This window comes from Taeniopygia guttata, chromosome 26, assembly GCF_048771995.1.
Source record: "Taeniopygia guttata chromosome 26, bTaeGut7.mat, whole genome shotgun sequence".
In the NCBI taxonomy this organism is placed as follows: Eukaryota; Metazoa; Chordata; class Aves; order Passeriformes; family Estrildidae; genus Taeniopygia; species Taeniopygia guttata.
In genome coordinates, this window is record NC_133051.1 from 4,505,178 (window position 1) to 4,525,416 (window position 20,239).

Below are 20,239 nucleotides of genomic sequence, written 5' to 3' on the forward strand. Positions count from 1 at the left end.
GAGAATCCAGTGTTTGGCAAGGAGGGCAGTTTAGCACTGCCTTCAGAGCTGGCAGATGCTCTGCCATGGGGGATTTTTGAGTCGGCAGCACCTCGTTCTCTAGATACAACTCAAGAAGAAATTGTTGTGCTGGAGGCAGGTACCAGTATGTGTGTGAGACTGCATCATCATCTGCTCCTCTGGGAGCTCTAAGTCAGGAGGGATGTGTGACCAGAGTGTGAGAGCAGACTCATGCATGGGAGATACAGCCTGGAAGAACGGAGGAAAGAGGCAGCACTCGCCTGCTTAGTGCTCTCTGTGCACCTCATTTCCCAACTGTTGGCCTCTGTGTCCACCTGGTGCTGATTGTCCGAGGCTACAGATGAAATCCTGGGGCTGGGGCGTATCAAATGGGAACAATCAGTGGCTTCCCCACCACCTGCAGGGGTGCAGCCTCACCTCAAGTCTGGGGGGAAGTTTGGGGCTCCACAATATAAGAAGGCTCTGAAGTTATTGGAGAGTGTCCACAAGAGGGACACAGAAATAGGGAAGGGTCTGGAGGGGCCACACGAGGAGCGGCTGAGGGCACTTGGTCTGTTCACCCTGGAGCCCGAGGTCAGACCCCACTGGGGCTGCAGCTCCTCATGAGGGGCAGCTCCGATCTCTGCTCCCTGTGCCAGGGACAGGACCTGAGGGAACAGCTGGAGCTGGGCCAGGGAGGGTTAGATGGAGATCAGGGAATGGTCCTTCCCCCAGAGGTGCTGGCACTGAGCAGATTCCTCAGGGAATGGGCACAGCCCCGAGGCTGCCAGAGCTGCAGGAGTGTTTGGACAGCACTGCCAGGGGTGTCCAGCGTGGGTTTGTTGAGTGTCTGTGCAGGGCCAGGGGTTGGACTCCATGATCCTTGTGGGTCCTTTCCAGCTCAAGTGTTCTATCTATAATTCTATGATTTTTTTCAAGAAAAAAAAAAAATCTGAGGAAAATTAAGGCAGCCACTGTAAAAATTGCGTATTGAAATTAAGCTTTATATCTCAAAGGATGAAAATTTACTGTATGTTTGTTAATTAGGTACAAGTTCTTTGAATGGTGACATATATTGCATTGCTCTCTATATTAATGTTCTGCATATAATATTTATCCTTTTAAATACATATTTTTAATATAGGAAAAAAGAACTAAATAGAGAAATTATCAAATTTGTGCAAGCAAGAGCAAGGTGCATCATAGGGCTCAGAAATAATGTACAAATAAATTCACTGCAGCGATATTCTTTCAGAATAAGCAAGTAAGTAGAGCAGGGGCTTTGAAAAGGAACATGTAATCCCATTTGTGGGAATGCATTTCAACCCCACAGTGGGTTGATGCTGTCTAGAACACTCTATACAAACACACCATGCTCCAAAGACATTTCCATGTACCCGGACAAGGCCCTGAGCAGCCTGATGGGATGTTGGTGTTGGCTCTGCTCTGAGTGGGGTGGGACCAGCTCTCTAGGCCTCTGATTTAAGTTGTGCTTTGGGTCTGGGTTAATGTCCATAGCCACGTTCCTTGGTTTGATTGATAGGACTTGTCTGGTCCTTGGAGTGACCTCTGGGATTGCATAAAAAGGTCCCAGCTGGTGTGGTGCAAGGGAGAAACTTGGAAGAACTTTATCTGTAGCTTCCTTTGGGTATTTTCCCTCAGACTGGCTTGGACTTAGACACATCCTGCCACTGGAACAGGGCCAGCCCAGTGAGTGGAGGAGCCACCTGTGCTGTGCCTATTTGAAGAGGCAGTTGGGATGTGGTGGAATGGCTTTTGAAGTCTGTGTTCCATGACTTTTGGGGCAGATGGTACTGAATCTCACCTGCAGCAGAGCTGGTCAGGCCAGCTCTTGTGCCCCAGGACTTCCTGCAGAGTGCTCTGACCCAAACATGGCACTCCCTGGTGACTCAGGTGTTCTGCCAGCCCTGTGCTGGGACATCAGGGACACAGTTCCCAGCATTGTGGAAACAGTCTTGGCTCTCCAAGGCTTCAGTGTGTCCTGGCTCAGTGTCTCCTCCACAAGCCAGGCTGGGGAAGCTGCTGTCACACTGCCAAGCAAACCTGGTTTTCTGCAAATTTGAGTGAATACACAGAGTTTGTGCCTGCAGGTCCTGTAGGTTAAGAACACTTAGATGAGATCCCCAGGAAGCACAGCTGCTCTGGCTGTGCTCCAGCCCTCCTTCTCTCAGATGTACTCACTCTTTCTCTTAGAAAGACAAGTCAGACCCTTTTACTTGGGAACAGCAGTGCAGAGCCCAGATGCCCAGTTTGAGGTGTTTTGCACTTGCTGTTTTTGTGGATCATGGTTGGAATCCCTCTCACTCCTCCCTTGCTCCCTTGTCTGTACCTCCCAGGGATAGCAGTCCTTGGAGCTGTCATTGCCCAGCAGAGTAACGTGGGGAGGGTTGTTCTCCTACAGCTGTGCACTTGGGAAGGTGCTTGGTATGGCTTGGATGAGTGTGAGTCTGCCACAGGGAGGAACAAGGATTTCAGGGAACAAATAGATGGATTTTGGAAGAGCTGAGGTTGCATCCAAGCCACCTTCAGGACCTCACGGAGCCCAGGTGACTCAGGCAGTGCACTGTGGTGTTCAAGGAGTGGAAGTGTGCAAGAATTCTGGAGACACAAACCAGATGTGCCCATGAGATAGCAAGGAGAGCTTTGGCCTGAGTACAGGCAGGACCATTATAAACAATTCTGATTGATAAAAAAAAAATTGAAATACTTTAGTTATAAAAAGTTTTTTGGAGGCTCATGTACTTCTAGACACAAGACTGATGTCTTTTATTGTTCATTCAGAGAGAAAGTGTTTTCTGTTGAAGTTTCTGTTATTAAAAGTTTCCTTTTTCTCCGAGAGTTTTATCCCACGAGAGTTTTTATCCTCTGAGAGTTTTGTCCCATTCTCAGTTCTTTCAGGGCATGCAAAATTGTGGTGCTGTGGGAGAAGAATGGTTCGGGGAAGGCAGAGGAAGAAATGTTGGAATTGGGTTGACTGTAAGTCTCTTATGTCAAAACTAACAAAAGCTACCATCAGATTTGGGAATATCTTCTCGAGAACATTCATCCTCTGGAAGAAAATCCTCCACTGGCCAGAGGCACTCAAAGGCTACTGCCAAGTAGCTTCTGGTTTCAGCTCCTGCATGGAGCTGCTCATCTGAGGAGCCTGAGTCTGTTCTCAATTCCTGTGCTGCTCCAGGAGAAAAACTCAGTTACTGCAATTCAGCTCCTGTTGCAGGCCCTGGGTTAAGAAATGTTTTTATTCTCTTCCAGTCCAGCTACTCAATGGATGTTCTTCAGCTGAAAAGAAGGAAGAGATGATTTCCTCTATCAGAGAAATGGATATTCCTGGAAAAACAGGCCAGTGTGCACCCAGGCTCTCCTTCAAGTCTGAGCAGCAGCAGGGAGCTCTAGATTCTTCTTCAGCAGTGGTTTACCAGTTTGGGATGGGCAAGACTGTTGTGGCTGTGATCATGGAAGAAGCCAGACTCTTTGATCCCTCCCTTCTTACACAGTGGTTTTCAATTTGGCTGCAATGTGGAGCAAGTCAGCTGCATCCCTGTGTGAGAAACTCATGCTCACTGTCAGGGGAGTGGTGGAAGAGGGAACCAGACTGGGCTGGTGATCTCAGGTGATCTGTTGGGAATTGTTGAAGTCATTAATGGAAATATTTGTGGCAGATTCAGTTTGCTCCTCCCATGAACTGCAGGGTAGTGTCATCTTCAGCTGTCCACAGTACGGCTGTTCTACCTTTCCATGAGGTCACAGTGACTGTGGTTGTCTCAACTTTGCTCTTCACAGCATGTAGTGGGTCCAGTGAATGTGACTTAACAGGGAAAACAGTCAGAAATACATCACTCAGACCTTTAAACCACATCTCTGATCCTTCCCAAAGACACTGTTACATAACCATTATGTAAACTGTCTCCAAAAAATCTAAGAAATGCCTCTTGTAAAAATACCCCACCTCCATCATGGAACTATTGTGAAAACACACAGAGGAGACCAAAAACACTGCCAAGGAGCTATCAAGAGTAAGCCCAAATTCCCACAGAGGAACTATTGTAAACCTAACCATAAAAAATGGAGGGATCATTGTACAAATCCCTTCAAAAGGCCCCCACGAGAATACTTCCAAATATCACACAAAAGATTTTTAATACTGGATGCTTTGTGGGATTTTTTAGTTGGTTTTTTTTTATGGTCCTTTTAATGAGGTGTTTATTGCTATGCTTTGACATTACAGTTCACTTCCAAAATGGCTTCTATGTGATGTTATTGGGGCAATTTTAGAATCACCAAGATGTTCCTAGTAAATCCATATGGTTTTGACTCTAGGGCAGCTTTACAATTGCCTTGATGATTTTCACAATTGTTTCATCAGTGATGCCCTGAGGGCATTTTCTAAATGTCCCTTCAATGGGATCTCTGAGACTTTTGATAAATTTCTTTGCTGGGACCTTAGATCTATGTATTTTCATAACTGCCTCTGGCTGTGGTTTCTGGTGTGCTGTGTCTGTAGTTCAGAATTTTTTCCAGCTTTCAGAGAAGTCACAAAATGGTTGGTTCCTGGGCTGGGACTTTGGATAATTTTTCAAATTGTTCTGTCCTTTAGGTGAGAGCTTTTAGTAAATTTAAAATGACTTTGGGATATCAAGGTTCTGGAACTGGGGCATGTATTCAGGAATACTGTAAGAGAAGTCTCACAAGGGTGGTCTGAGAAGCACTTTGAAAAGTGCCTGTGATGAACCCAGCTTCAGATGGCATGTGTTTGTTGGGGGGGTGCATCTGTCATATGGATGGGATCTGTCAGGCATGGGCCCTGAGCCCGAGTGCCAAGGGCACAGCCCCTTGTCCTGGGTGTGGGGACCCGTGGGGACCCGCAGGGCTGTGTGTGTGTGTGTGTGTGTGTCTGTGTGTGTGTGTGTGTGTGTGTGTGTGTGTGTATGTGTGTGTGTCTGTGTCTGTGTGTGCGTGTTGGTGTGCGTGTGTATCTGTGTGTCTGTGTGTGGGTGTCTGTGTGTGTGTGTTTATCTGTGACTGTGTGTGTGTCTGTGTCTGTGTGTGTATGTGTGTCTGTGTGTGTCTGTGTGCGTGTGTGTGTGTGCGTGTATATCTGTCTGTGTGTGTGTGTATGTTTCTGTGTGTGTGTGTGTCTGTGTCTGTGTGTGTGTGTCGGTGTGCGTGTGTATCTGTGTGTCTGTGTGTGGGTGTCTTGCTGTGTGTGTTTATCTGTGACCGTGTGTGTCTGTGTCTGTGTGTGTGTGTCTGGGTGTTTGTCTGTGACTCTGTGTGTGTGTGTGTCTGTGTGTGTGTATCAGTGTGTGTGTGTGTCTGTCTGTCTGTGTCGGTGTCTCTGTGTGTCTGTGCGGTGTCTGTCTGTCTCTGTCGGTGTCTTGCTGTGTGTGTCTGTCTGTCTGTCTGTGTCGGTGTCTCTGTGTATCTGTGGCAGTGTCTGTCTGTCTGTGGCGGTGTCTCTGTCTGTCTGTGGCGGTGTCTGTCTGTCTCTGTCGGTGTCTCTGCTGTCTGTGGCGGTGTCTGTCTGTCTGTGTCGGTGTCTCTGTGTGTCTGTGCGGTGTCTGTCTGTCTCTGTCTGTCTCTGTCGGTGTCTCTGTGTGTCTGTGCGGTGTCTCTCTGTCTCTGTCGGTGTCTCTGTGTGTCTGTGCGGTGTCTGTCTGTCTGTGCGGTGTCTGTCTGTCTGTGCGGTGTCTGTCTGTCTCTGTCGGTGTCTCGGTGTGTCTGTGGCGGTGTCTGTCTGTCTCTCTCGGTGTCTGTCTGTCTGTGCGGTGTCTGTCTGTCTGTCTCTGTCGGTGTCTCTGTGTGTCTGTGGCAGTGTCTGTCTGTCTGTGGCAGTGTCTGTCTGTCTGTCGGTGTCTCGGTGTGTCTGTGCGGTGTCTGTCTGTCTGTCTGTCGGTGTCTCGGTGTGTGTGTGTGTCTGTCTGTCTGTCGGTGTCTCGGTGTCTGTGTGTGTCTGTCTGTCTGTCGGTGTCTCGGTGTCTGTGTGTGTCTGTCTGTCTGTCGGTGTCTCGGTGTGTCTGTGCGGTGTCTGTGTGTCTGTGGCGGTGTCTGTCTGTCGGTGTCCCGGTGTGCCGGGGCTGCAGCAGTGTCCGCACACCGCGCGAGGGCAGGGCAGCTCCGAGCCCGCCCGGGAACGGCTCCTGCCGGCGCCCGCGGTGTGTGTGACAGGGGCTGGCAAGAACGCTGGGATTTCTTCTGAAACCCCCGAACAGGAGGTAAGGGTCCCTCTAACTTTACCAGGGCAATATTTGAGTGTTACAGAACCACAGAATGCTTTGAGTTGGGATGGACCTTAAAGCTCATCTTGTTCCAGCCCCTGCCATGGGATGGCCCCCTGCCTTCCAGAGATCCAGGGGCAGCCACAGCTTCTCTGGGCACCCTGTGCCAGGGCCTCCCCACCCTCACAGCCAAGAATTCCTTCCCAATATCCCGTCTAACCCTGCCTTCTGGCAGTGGGAAGCCATTCCCCCTTGCCCAGATCCTTGTCCAAAGTCCCTCTTCAGCTCTCTTAGATCTCCTTTAGGAACTGGAAGGGACTCTAAGAAGAGCCTCCTCCTCTCCAGTCTGAGCATGCCTGGCTCTCCCAGCCTGCCTTCAGAGCAGAGGAGCTCCAGTCCTTGGAGCATCTCCATGGCCTCCTCTGGACTCTCTGCATGAGCTCCGTGTCCTTCCTGAACTGAGGCCCTCAGAGCTGGAAGCAGCACTGCAGCTGGGGTCTCACCTGAGTGGAGCCGAGAAACAGAATCACTTTTTATTTGTTCATTAACAAAAAGGTCTGGATGGAAGTGAAATAAAACTAAAAAGGCAAATGTTTCTCTGCCTGTACATCATTGAAAAAGCTGATGCTTTGAGAATCTTGATATCTGCAAATTTTTTCTGTAAAGATTTCTCTGTTGCTATTGGATTCTGGACACCTGCTTCCTCTAGACTAAAATAGTAATGCCCACCTTGTACAGGTTTCATTAAGAGAGCCATAAGGGCTTTTCTTTTGCCTGTAGCATTGCAATAGACCTGTTACTGTGCACTGAGTGATGGGGTTGTTGGTGTGGGAAATGGATAGGAGGCCTTTTATGCAGGAAAGATTGCTGCCATCATGTGCCTTAAAGTTTTATGGGGCTATAGGCAATAAAAGTCATAATTCTTCTATAAGAAATACCTCCTGTCCCTGAAATTCTGATAAATAGGAGATCACACTGAATAGGAAAAATGAACTCACCAGAAAATGAAGTTCCCCAATACTATGGATTGTTGGAAAATGAAGGGTTTTTTTTCCCCTCTTTATTTAATTTCCCAAGATCCATCCCATGGAGACAGGCTTTGCCAGAAGGTTGAGCATGCCTGTCTTTGATGGCTGTCTTGCTTGTGAGGTTGGTCTGCAGGTCTGAGCCTATCCAAGGGAGTGAGAAAAACTGCAGGAGGCTGTTATCTCCTGGCAGCTTCTCTGCACTCATGGGTATCACTGTGGCCCTGCAATTCCCCGTGGTCCATATGAGATGGCAGTGTAATCTGGGAAAGGCCATGCAGCAGGTTCTGCGGTCACACCCACTGTGCATTTCTGCTGGGATGACAGTCTGGGGACAGGACTGAACAGCCGGGGGCCTGAGGGCACTTTGAGTGTTTTCTGGCTGGGGAGAGGCAGAACCACATTGGAGGGGACAGAGTCATTGCCCCCAGCTTGCTGGGAGCAGTGTGTGTGCCCAGCCTGAGCTACCTGGGTCCCCTGAGTTAGCCAAGATCAATTTCTTTTCTTCTTTCCTTTTCAAATCTGGAAACTCTTCATCCTGCACTGGAATGGCCTGGACTCACTAAGGCTGGTAAAATGAATCTCATCCAGCTCAGCAGCCTTTAACTAACACTCTTTGTTCCTTGTGTCTGACTGAGCTCTAATTTCTGGTAAGTTCTGTTGTTTTTTTGTTTGTTTTTTTTTTTTTTCCTTTTCAGAAACTTTCTCTGGAGCAAAAATGTCATACAAAAAAAAGCACTTTCAGTTGGAAGGACTTGTTTCTGGAAGGTGAACTGCCTCTCACCCCATGGTGAGGCAGCTGCAATTTCTGCCATTATTTTGAGCATGTGGAAGGCATTTAGAGGTGAGGATTGGATCCTTGGGCACAGTGTTTGGAACACAGACCCTCAGTTGAGGATGAAACACTTTATATGCTGATTTCTTCCTCTTTTTCACTTGGTTGATAAATTCACTTCACTATAAGCTCCCCAAGGCTTTGTTAACAGCAGTCATTAAACACTGCTAGGAAGGAGGAAAAAGGGTTTTGAGACTGTGTCTGTCCTCCTGATCACTGATGCAGCCATGACAGAGCAGGTATTCAGGTGAGGAAGCTGCTGCTAAGAGCTGGCAAAGAGATCCCTGAGCATGTGAAATGTCAGAAGCCAGGAGCAGGCACTTGAGGGAGGTAAGGCAGAAGCTTCAGTTAAGTTAGAGAAGGGAATACCTCCTGCCAGAGCTGCTGTGTAGAGTGGGTAAGGTTCTGTGAGTCACTTGGGCCAGGGGATTTGGCATCTATTCCTCGTAATTTGTTCCACAGACCTCAAGGGCTTTCCTTCTCCAACACTTCTTCTTATGATGTGCCTCTCTAGACTTCTATGCAGATGATCTTTAAGGTCTCTGCCAACCCAAACCATTCTATGATTCTATGATTTTCTCTCTGCCCTCTCCCCTTGTACTGACTGCTAAAGATATCTGTAGCTGCCTGTGGATAAGGGAGATGAGGCGATATGGAATGGCCTGTGCAGTACAACTTCTCTGATGCAAAGTCTTTCTGCTGTTTCTTGCTCACGTGGGAGGATGAGGAAGGTGGTGGTGTAGCATGTGTGGTGTCTGGCTGTGGCTTCCCAACTTTGTGTTCTGCTGTTGTTTGAGGACTGGAATTTTCAGACAAACCTGCAAGAGAAGGGGCTTTCCAAAAATCCTAACCTTGGTGCACTCGTTCCATTGAACCTGGAGGACAGGCGAGGGCTTCTGTGGGATGTGAGTAGAATCCAAAGGATCAGGCTACAGTTCAGCCTCAGGAGCAGCCACCGCTGACAAGACTGGCCTGGTAGACAACCCACTCAGTGCCTGTGGCACTGGAGCTGCAGTGGAGCTGCAGGCTGAGCTCCAGGGGCCAGGGCCCAAGGCAAGAAGCTGTGAACTGCTGACCCTTTGCACACCAAAGGGCCCAGGGTCCTATGGCCAGGCCAAGGACTTGGACACTCAGAGACATGTCAGGAGCCAAGGACCCCCAGACTTTCCTGCCCTTAGACTGTGATGGGATAAAAGCCCAGGGTTATATTTGTTTGGGGTGCCTCCTCAGAGGCCCCAGCTCAAGCTGTTAGTTTGGTATTTAGCTATTGCATTATGATTAAATTCTTTTAAGGATCTGGACATTTGAGACTCTCATGGAGTCCTCTGATGGGAAAGCCAGGATGGAGCTGATGAGAAAGTCTGGAGTGACTTGATGAGTGTGGGAGTGCAGCTGCAGAGGGGTCTCAGTCCCAGCTCGGGTGGTGGGACAGTGACAGCCAGAGTGGCTCCTGGATGTTCAGGGCAGTTCCCTGGCCAGGCCCAGCCTCTGTGTGATGGGCATGTGCTCTCTTGGGAATTGCCATTCTCTTCCCATTGGCCTTGTCAGTGCATCCCCATCCCCGCCTGTGCTCCCTGCAGGGCACACAGGGCCCCAGATCTCCTCAGCCTGCTCCAGTAATGCTCTGAGTCTTGGAAAGGCTCTGGAGCAGCCTCACAGTCAGCTCAAACCCCTTGTTCCCTGCAGGCCTCTGGGGTTCTGGGATGTTCCTTATTCACAGAATCACAGAATCATTAATGTTGGAAAGGACCTCAAGGTCATTGAGTCCAACCTGTGCCAAATCCCCACCTTCTCACCAAGTCCAGATTTCCTGGATTGCAAGATAAGTGTGTTTTCTATCCCCATCTGTCAGAGCTGGGGCAGTTCTCTGCTGTTCATTGGGCACTTTTCTTTATCTCTCCCACAGCCAATCCTCCCTCCATGAGATCTCCGCTGTTCATGGGCCATTAATTATTATCTTCTGTTCATGGCCAGTGAGTGTCCCTGCACAGCTGAGAAAATTCCATCATCCCATGGGGAGATGCTCAGCCCAGGGGAGCAGCCGAGCATTCCTACCTGGATACAATCTGACCTGGGACCAGCGCAGCAGCCTTTGCCCCCTGCATTCCCACAGGAGCAGCTTTCTGCCCACTGCATTCCCAGAGGAGCAGCTTTCTTCCCCACTGCATTCCCAGAGGAGCAGCTTTCTTCCCCACTGCATTCCCAGAGGAGCAGCTTTCTTCCCACTGCATTCCCAGAGGAGCAGCTTTCTTCCCACTGCATTCCCAGAGGAGCCCAGGCCCATCTCCCCCAGCCCTGGAGCTCCAGAGGAAAACTCCCCCCTTGTGCAGGATCCTGCTCCAGCAGAAGCACAGCTGGCACTGCAGGAGGGCTGAGCCACCCTGGGATGGGGCTGCTGCCACCTCCCTGACCCACAGGGGGTCAGGGCATGTTCTGACTCTGGCAGTGTTGTTTTGTATTACTGCATTGTTTATTTTATTTATTTTTAAAATTGTCTTCCTTAATAACTATTACTCCTTCTCTCATATCTTTACCTGAGAGCCCCTTAATTTCAAAATTATAATTCAGAGGGAGGGGGTTTACATTTTCCATTTCAGGGGATGCTGCTGCCCTCCTTAGCAGACACCTGGCTTTTCAAAACAAGGCACTAGAGCACTCAGTGCCACTTCCACGTGTTCTTCGGACACCTGCAGGGATGAGGACTCTGACCCTCCCTGGGTAGCTCCTTCCAGTGTTTAACAAATATTTCAGGAAAGAAATCCCTCCTGATGTCCTGTTGCAGTAAGTTAGATAAATTATAAAAGAAAGGCCTCATAAAATCAGGCCTGCTCTGTTAGATCAATCGCTTGCCTGTCATTTCTTCTAAGTGAAGCTAGCACTTTGCAAGCTCCCATGTGAAAACAATCCTGGTGTGAACAGTTTATTAACATAACAATCTATTCCTGGGTGAAAAAAACCTGCATAAACATTAAATCTATCCCATGAGAACCAGTGAAGAAAATATGTAAACCGTTTAAGAGTAGAGAGATTTGATGGATGAGTAAAATACCTTTTACTAACCAATAAAGTAGTTGGCAAGAAAACTACTGACCAATTGGAGACACATACAAGGTCTGCAATACTGCATAAAAACCAGTTATGTGAATAAAGAATGGGCTTTTTCCACCATGGAAAATATGGAGTCTCACCTGATTTATTCCCATAATGTCCAATTTGAACCTCCCATTGTGATCCAGCACCTCAAGGGTTTTCTTGAAGTGAAGGGCCCAGCACTTGTCAAAAGAGAGAATTTGGACTCTACAAAGCTTTGCTCACTTAATGTCGATGTCGAGGCAGGATGGGAATGAATAGACTTGACTCAGAAGGCTGTGAGTGTAAGACTCCAATTTATTCAAAATACCCCGCTCTTTTATACAGAGCTTTGTACCAACTCCATTGGTTCTGAAGTGAAAACAAGCCACAGCACTGGTGCAAAGTGCTTGACGCACAGTGATAGAACTTAACTGTAAACAGTGTGAAAAACAAGAGAGATAAAGAATTATTTACATTCTTCTCCAACTCTTTGCCAGGCTCCTGCCTGGCTAGAAACTCTCAGTTTCTTTCTTTGACTGAATCTGAGTCCCACAACTCAATTCACACCAGACACCTTCAGACGTGCAGGGCAATTTTGTTCCTCTTATAAGTGATTTTCTTCGGTGTAGGGCGATGAGGGGTGTACGTAGCAGGAATGGATTGTCAGAAACAAGACTGAGATGGCAGAGGAAGAAGTGATGTAGTAAAGACAAAGAGATGGGGATGAATGGAGGGCTTTAACAACCGGGCAGTCATGGCAAGGCAGGGGAAGGTAAGCCAGGCTCAGGAGCTGGAACCTGCTTTGCCTTAATGTGTCTTTTCCCTTTGTCCCTAATGTAACTGTGCCCATTGAGACATTGCTCTCACTGTCTTCCTCAAATGTCTCCAATGTGGTGACAAAAGAAAATGTAAAATTCCAGCTGTGGAATTTTCCAAACCATGAGTTTAAATAAAAGAGGAGGAGGAAGGGGGTAAATAAAGGTCTAAATGTGAGAGTGGGAGAAGGCAGAGGAGAGGTGGCTTAGCAGGGTTAGGCAAGGAAAATAATCCAGTTATTTTAATTGATTAACTCAATTGGCAAAATTGCAAGAGAAAACCAGAAGATTAAAAGCATAAAAGGCTTTTTTTCCCCCTGAGGGCTTGGAGTAAAACAACTGCAGAGTTTTTGGTGCAATTGTTTTTTTGTTTGTTGACTGGCTTCATGAGGCAGTACAGCAAAGGGGAGGAAGAGCCCGGCTGTGTAGGAGCCAAAACTTCTTCTGGGCACCCCTGGAACCTCAGTGGCAACCTTGGACTCAATTTATCATCTGCTTCAGTATTAGAGTTGCTTTAGCTGTGTTGCTGAAGGCTGTAGTTTCCTGAACAGTTGATTTTGGAAAAAGTTTTCATTGCCATTAAAACAACTCATCTGGTTCCTTCCTCCTCTCTTTGCCTGGTTCAGAGAAGTATCCATAATGAAAGTGGCTGTTGTTGTTGTTGTTGTTGAGAATTAACATCAAACTTTTCCTAGGTGGTGTGCAATGGCTGCTGGATTTTATAGCTGGATTGACTGCAATTCAGGATCAGCTCTTCCCACACACTCTGGTGTAAACATAGATGTAGAATGATCTTTTTTGAGAGGAGGAGCCAGTTTTTGCCTCTACTCACCAAGTTCATGGCCCTCTGCTGTCTCCTACAACTTCTAAAATGTACACTTCAGTTATAAGTGTTAAAATTATTGTTCATGTTATTATTATTCCTCAGTGTTTGGTGTCAAGTACTATGCTTGGATGAGAAAAACTGTGCATCTCCCTCTGCTTGCCCCCTGTGCCTCTGCAATGTGGTGGGGGGCCCTGGATACGAGGCTGGGCTGGGAGTGTGCTGGGCAACGGCAGGATCAGCACCATGGGCCGTGCTCTACAGGTGGAAGATTTCTTTGTCTCTAAGGCTATCCCAGATTGCTGGATAAGGAAGGGAGACAATATCCCAAAGGATCGAAACTCCCCAAGCAAACAAAACGCTGTTACCAGGAGCAGGAGAAAATGTGAGATTAGTTTGTAGATGGCTTTGCTGTCAACTTGATTTGCACTTCAGGAGTATCACTTAATTGGTGTAAAGAAGTAGATCTCATAATATTTCTGTGATGTGAGTGGTTGGCCAATCTCCTCTGGTTTTGGTTGTTGTTGTTGATGTGTGTCAGGCACTACCTTCAAACCCTGTGTTCCTTATGATGACAGCATCTCCCATGTCCCCTGGTCCTGCTCTTTATTTTGTATTTAGAATGCTTTGAAAAGGAATAAATAAAAATTGGATTCTGGTTGTTCTGATGGTCACAGTCCCTGTGCTGATGATGTCATAAATGAATGAACAGTCCCTTAGCACTGTTGGAGTACTTTGGCAGCCTGGCATTTCACTCTGTTATTTTTGGGTGATGGAAACCACACTGAGTAATGAAAGATCAGGTTTGATTTCTTAATAGTGAAAATATGTCCCATTACTCTGCATGTTTTGGGCACTGAAAGGCCTGGCTATAGCATGCCTGCTTTTCTTCTCTGGAGTTCTGTCTTGGTTTGAAAAGTCAGGTGTCTGTTAAGGAAGGCAGGAGCCTCCCTTGAAATGGAAAATATAAACCCCCTCCCTCCAAATTATTATAATTTTGAAATTAAGGGGTTCTTATATAAAGATATGGAAATAGGAATAACAGTTCTTTATTTGGAAAACTAATAATACAAATGTAATAGTACAAAAAAGAAAACAAACCACTGCCAGAGTCAGAACATGCCCAGAGCCTCTGTGTGTCAGGGAGGTGGCAGCAGTCCCATCCCAGGGTGGCTCAGCCCTCCTGCAGTGCCAGCTGTGCTTCTGCTGGAGCAGGATCCTGCACAAGAGGGGAGTTTTCCTCTGGAGCTGCAGGGCTGGGGGAGATGGGCCTGGGCTCCTCTGGGAATGCAGTGGGAAGAAAGCTGCTCCTCTGGGAACGCAGTGGGAAGAAAGCTGCTCCTCTGGGAATGCAGTGGGGAAGAAAGCTGCTCCTCTGGGAATGCAGGGGGCAAAGGCTGCTGTGCTGTTCCCAGGTCAGATTGTATCCAGGTAGGAATGCTCGGCTCCTCCCCTGGGCGGAGCATCTCCCCGTGGGATGATGGAATTTTCTCAGCCATGCAGGGACACTCAGTGGCCATGAACAGAAGATAATTAATAATTAATGGCCCATGAACAGCAGAGATCTCATGGAGGGAGGATTGGCTGTGGGAGAGATAAAGAAAAGTGCCCAATGAACAGCAGAGAACTGCCCCAGCTCTGACAAATGGGAATAGAATGCACATCCCATTTTTAACTTAAGACAAGTTCAAACATTATAATTAATGATACAATGTGGTTCAGTGTAGGTGGCATTCACTGCACCATACCCATGAGGAGCACTGGTGGGTCCCAGCTTTCACCCAGCCATCATCACACTGTGCCTTCAACAGCAAAGCTTTAAATTCAAAGCAGATTATTTCAACATGTTGAGCAAATGACCTCACTAGTTACTGTTAAGTCCCAGAAGAGCCTTGAAGGATATTTCTTGCTGTACACTTGGTTCCTTTTAGTGTTCTCGTGGCAGAACTGGCATCTTACAGCTGTGAATTGAAGCTTTGCATGTTCCTCCCTTGTCACCTGCTCCTTCACAGATGGTTGGTCTGACTTTGAATGCTTAAGGCAAGGGCATCTGTGGCTATTTTAGGTATCAAGGGGGAAAAAGGGGATGAAGGTTATGGGCAAAATGCTGAGGGGTGAGCCAGGACAGGAGGCTGGCATTGACAGTAAGTTGTTCTACTGCTTCTTTCGATTCCCTAACACTGATGTTCCACCAGTATTATTCCTTTATATATTAATGCATAATTATTAATGAGAGTGCCATAACTGGATTGTGGAACTTTGCAGTGCTGTGATATCAGTCATGGCAAGTGGAGCTGGGCTTGTTGCTGGAGCTTGGCATCCTGTGGATGCCAGAAAAAGTCCAGCATTTTGGGTTGGTCTGGGGAGGTGAGAGCACAGCTCTGAAAAGACAAGGGAGATGAGACCGACATTTTGATCCAGTTCTGTGTTCTCTGTCTAACAGACAGTGGTGGATACTCTTGAGAAATCCCTAATCCCCTTCATTCCATGCTGGGAAGCCTTGGTTACTGCTCTGCCCTGAGCTGGGAATAAGACCAGCTCCACACCCTGCAGTAGAGAGCAATTTTCTTCCTTTCTCAGGATAATACACAAGGCAGTTTAGGATGGGAGCCTCAGAACTTTGGAGTGAGCTGAGGTGCTTTTACGTAGAAATAAGTGAATAATGTGCACATATTGAAGTCACTGTGTGTCTGTGTGTCTCTGTGCACGTGCCCAAAATCAGATATGCCCACAAGGCCATTTACTCCCCAGTACAAGAAAGGCATGAACTTCCTGGGGAGAGTCCAGTGAAGGGCCATAAGGCATCTCTGATGTGAAAAGGAACTCAGAGAGCTGGGATGTTTTACCTGGTGGACAGAAAGCTGAGGAGGATCTTGTCAATGTGTTAGAATACCTGATGGGGAGATTGAAGAAGATAACTCAGACTCTTCTCAGTGTTGCCCATTAAGTGACAGGCAAGAGGTGATGGGCACAGTGTGAAGCACAGAAAATTCCATCTGAACATAAACCCCCCCCACTTTTTTACTGTGAGGGTGGTCAAACACAGGGGGAGATTGTTCAGAGGATTGTTGAATCTCCCCATCAATGGAGTTATTGAAAATCTGGCTGGAAACAGTTGTGGGCAAGCTGCAATAGCTGACCCTGCTTCAGTGGGCAGGTTGGGCGAGATCATCTCCCAGCTTCAGTGATTCCAATTCTATGATTTTATGATTATTTTTGATGCAGATTTGGAATTGTGTGGATTATTCTTAAGAATAAGGGATAATTATTACATACATACTTTATTTTTAAAAGTAGACTGTGCCCAATAGTTTCTTCCTACTAGAATCACTGACATTAAAATTCTGATAGTTAATAGTGATATTATTAAAATTAAAAGACAAATGACAGGTAGCCTTTGAGCAGGCAGAAGAAGATTATCTGGGAGATGATGACTTGGAAGTACTCATCGAGAAGTACTGGAAGTTGAGAGAAGGGAGAATAGAAATGTTCCCCACACTTCAGTACAGCAGACAGACTTGGCTCTTGCCAGTCAGAGTTTGGTGCTCTGCTCTTCTATTCACGCTACTCAAGGAAGCACCTGAGCTGCTGCTCCTCACTTCTGAAGGGGAAGGGATATCACCTGCTGCTTCTGAGCTCTACCTGCCACAGGTGGGTAATGCAGGGCCCTCTGCATTCTCAGAGCAGGTGAGGTGGGAGCTCTGGGAGATGCCCTGACACCTGACTCCCATCAAAAGGCTGGCAGTACAAGAGCATCCCAAGAACTCTGTCACTGTGGCATGGGGGAGATGGATATGACCCGTGTCCTGAATGTGCAGCTCCTGCTGCACCCACCTGCAGCCAATATCCAAAGGGCAGAGTGTCCTCGCTTTTTCTGGGTTGCTGTCTGTGCTTTTACACACACCTATGGTCCTGAGGGCCAAAGGATCCTCACTCCTGAGTGCTGCTCAATTCCTTGTGGGCTGCAGAAAGGGCATATCTCAGGGAATATCTGGGAAAGAGAAGAGGCAGCTGCAGCATTCCCCAGCTCTCCCCATCCCTCACTGCACACTGAGGCTTTACAAGCAGTCAGATGATCCTGGGCATTTGTTTCCATTCATAAGTAGATGCCAAAGTGCTTCAGAAAACATCTCTCTGCATCCTTAAGCACCGTGTGTTGCTGACACCTGTGCCCTGGGAGCCCTTTAGGACAGGAATTGTGACCATTGTGACCCATTATCCTGTCCCAGACAAATCTTAATTCTTTCAGCCCTGTATGTCTTGAGGGCAGTGAGTAGTCACAGAAGAGGTTAAGGTGTTTGACTTAGTTTGTGATTGACCAGTATTTGAGTAGGATTCTTCTTCCTCACAGTTGCAGGGAAGTTACTCCAGTTTTGAGGCATTCAGGAAGCTGTAACTTTTTACTATTTTCCAGGTTGGCTTTTCACACTGGGAACTCAGCTTTTCCTGTGATTTTTCCTAGGTGTGCACTTGACAGTTCTATGTACAATGTCATCCTCAATACATCCAAAGAGAAGATGCAAGGTCTGGAGTTTGTTGGATACCTGGGTTCATAGATGGAGAGAATTTTCACACATTTTGCTTTCATCTAAGGTTTAAGAAATCTCTGAGTAGAATATTTCCAAGAATATTTCTCCTTCCCAACAGAATCCTTCCCAGGAGAGTATACTGGCCAGAGGAATCAGAGCAGACTGTTAACTCTTCAGCCCCTTCCAATGCTGCTTCCTCTGCACCAAGTTCCTGGCTATCACCTTTCAAAGTGGTGCCTCTGGCCCTGGGAAACCAGACCTCCTCTGCCTATGGGAAACATCCAGCTGAAGCAAGGCAGATTTCAGATGGATGTGTGGCTTTAGTCCTGGGGTCGTACCCAAAGGCTCTGAGGAGAGCCAGCTCTTGGCTGCATGAAGGCCATGTGGCCTTTACCCAGCACAGGATAGCACAAGGTTCTTGCTCCATGATCTTCCCTGGCTTGTGGCTCTCTTTGGGTCCAACCCTGTGTCTTTTGTAGCTGAGCCCTTTGTGAGAACATCCATCACATCTCACCTTTTCCTGTGCCAGTCTGCCCATCTTTGACTGTTTCACCTTGAAACTCTGACAAAGACCATGGAGTGGAGCAGATACAAGGGAAGCCTCCACCATGGGCAGTACAGATTGAAGATCACAGTGTCTTCCACTTGGAGAACAAAAGCCTTGTGATGCTCCTGCTCTGGACTACACCAACCAACAGCCCTTTCCTGGGTCTGTGATGGAAGGAAGAGGTGTGTGGGGATTCAGGGCTTGGAGCACAGTGTCCATATGGAGAAAAGTTGGGCCTGGATGGCAGGGAAAAGATCCCAGCAGGAATTACAGCTAAAAAAATGTTCACAGACAAAATGCTGAGATGAAGTGCCTCCATTTTGCTTCTGGGAGTTCAAATCAGCAAGTGTTGTGTGAACAAGAGTCCGGAAGTTGCCAGTCAGGTCTGGGACAGTAATGGAAGAGATTGCCTGAGAAAGTGACACTTTCAACTGTGTCACTGGAGAGCAGGATCAAGGTGTTAACCCCTTGGTGGCTCAGGTATGACTTTCAACTGCCAAAGTCACCTGCCAGACCTAATGTGTGGTCCATCCCAGTCTTGAAGATGGGCTTGCATTCTCCAAAATGTCTGTTTTCCTTTGTCCTCCACGGAGGCCAGTGCCAGACACTGCCACCCCATGCACAGTTTGTTCCTCATCCCTTGCGTGCCCGTGGCTGTGCTGCCATCCCAAACGTTCCCAATCATGGCTCAGTCTTACAGAAATCACAATGTTGGTGGAAAAAACAATGAGATTGAAAAACAATACCATAGGGTGCTTGCTTTGCTGGCTTTGTTTCAGAGGAGCTGCACATCTCCAGCCAGGAGGGCCAGACGAGGGGAGAGCGGACATCTGAGCGTGCCTACACACTGCCTCCACATTGTCCTGCTACACAATGCTTCCGGGTCCCTCAGGGCCAAAATCCTCTTCCAACATGCCATGTCTGCCCTTCAGGGTGTCCTGGCAGTGCCTTGCTGACGTGCAGGGGAAACCTCAAAGGTGCCCAGCCCTGACAATGGCTTCCAGAGCAGTTGTGCCTGTCACCCTGCCACCCCCAGGCCTCCGCCTCCAATACTGCTCCTCAGCCAAAATGCAGCCCACAATGGCCTCAACCTCCACCCTTTCAGCTTGTCCCAGCACCTTGGTGACCACTCGGGCTGTTGCAGGGCGTCCCCATCAGCTCAGAACTGTGGCCTTATCACATCGGGACTCCCAGCCTAGCTCCTTTTAAAATCATAGAATCTGAATGACTTGGGTCAGAAGGGACCTTAAAGCTCATTCTGTTTCACCCCCTGCCATGGGCAGGGACACCTTCACTAGCCCAGCCTGCTCCAAAGCCCTGTACAACCTGGCCTTGGACCCTTCCAGGGATGGGGCAGCCACAGCTGCTCTGGGCACCCTGGGCCAGGGCCTGCCCACCCTCACAGGGAACAATTCATTCCCAATATCCCACCTAACTCTGCTCTCTGGCAGTGGAAGCCATTCCCCCTTGTCCTACTATTCCAGATCCTTGTCGCAAGTCCCACTCCAGCTCTCCTGGAGCCCCTTTAGGCTCTGGAAGGGGCTCTGAGGTCTCCCTGGAGCCTCCTCTACTCCAGGTGAACCCCCAACTCTCCCAGCCTGGCTCCAGAGCAGAGGGGCTCCAGCCCTGTGATCAGTGTAGTGGCCTCCTCTGAAGTTGTTCCCACAGATCCACATCTACTTTGTGCTGGTGGCCCAAGAAGTGGAGGCAGCTGCAGGCGGGCTCTCACCTGAGCAGAGCAGAGAGGAGGCAGAAGAGCAGCCTCATGAGCTCTTGCTGGTGGAGGATGGGGAGCAAGAACGTGCCTGTGTTCTGAGCTTGCTGAAGTCATTTCACACTTTTGTTGGTGGCCAGAAGTGGGTGACACAATCCAAGCTGACTCCTGCTTGTGGGATTGGCTAATCCAGGCAGGACATGCTGCCTGCGGAGGCCCAGGGTCACCCCAGGTACCACCTGGCTGAGGGCTGAGCTGCCCAAAGGTGGGCAGGGGTGGCACCAATAGGGACCACAACAGCTGCTAGGAAGGATGGCGTGGTGTAGGATTACTTTTACTTTTTATTTTTTTTAATAGTTGTTGGACTTAGTGCTTGGCAGAACAGTGCATGTGTACACTGTTAGAGATGTAGTGAAAGGCACTTCAATGAGCATTTTCCAGAGAGCTCATACTCTGGATTTATGGCCTGCAGCAGAAATAGAAAGGTGCTGGTTTCTGTTTCCTGCACATCTGCAGATCCATAACCTTTCACTGTTTCTTGGGCACCTCTTTGGTCAGTACAGGATGTGCTCTGTGTTTAAGCTCCCTCCTTTCTCCTTAGGAACCCTGCAAGGAGCACAGCTCAGAGAGGCCTTCAGGCTGT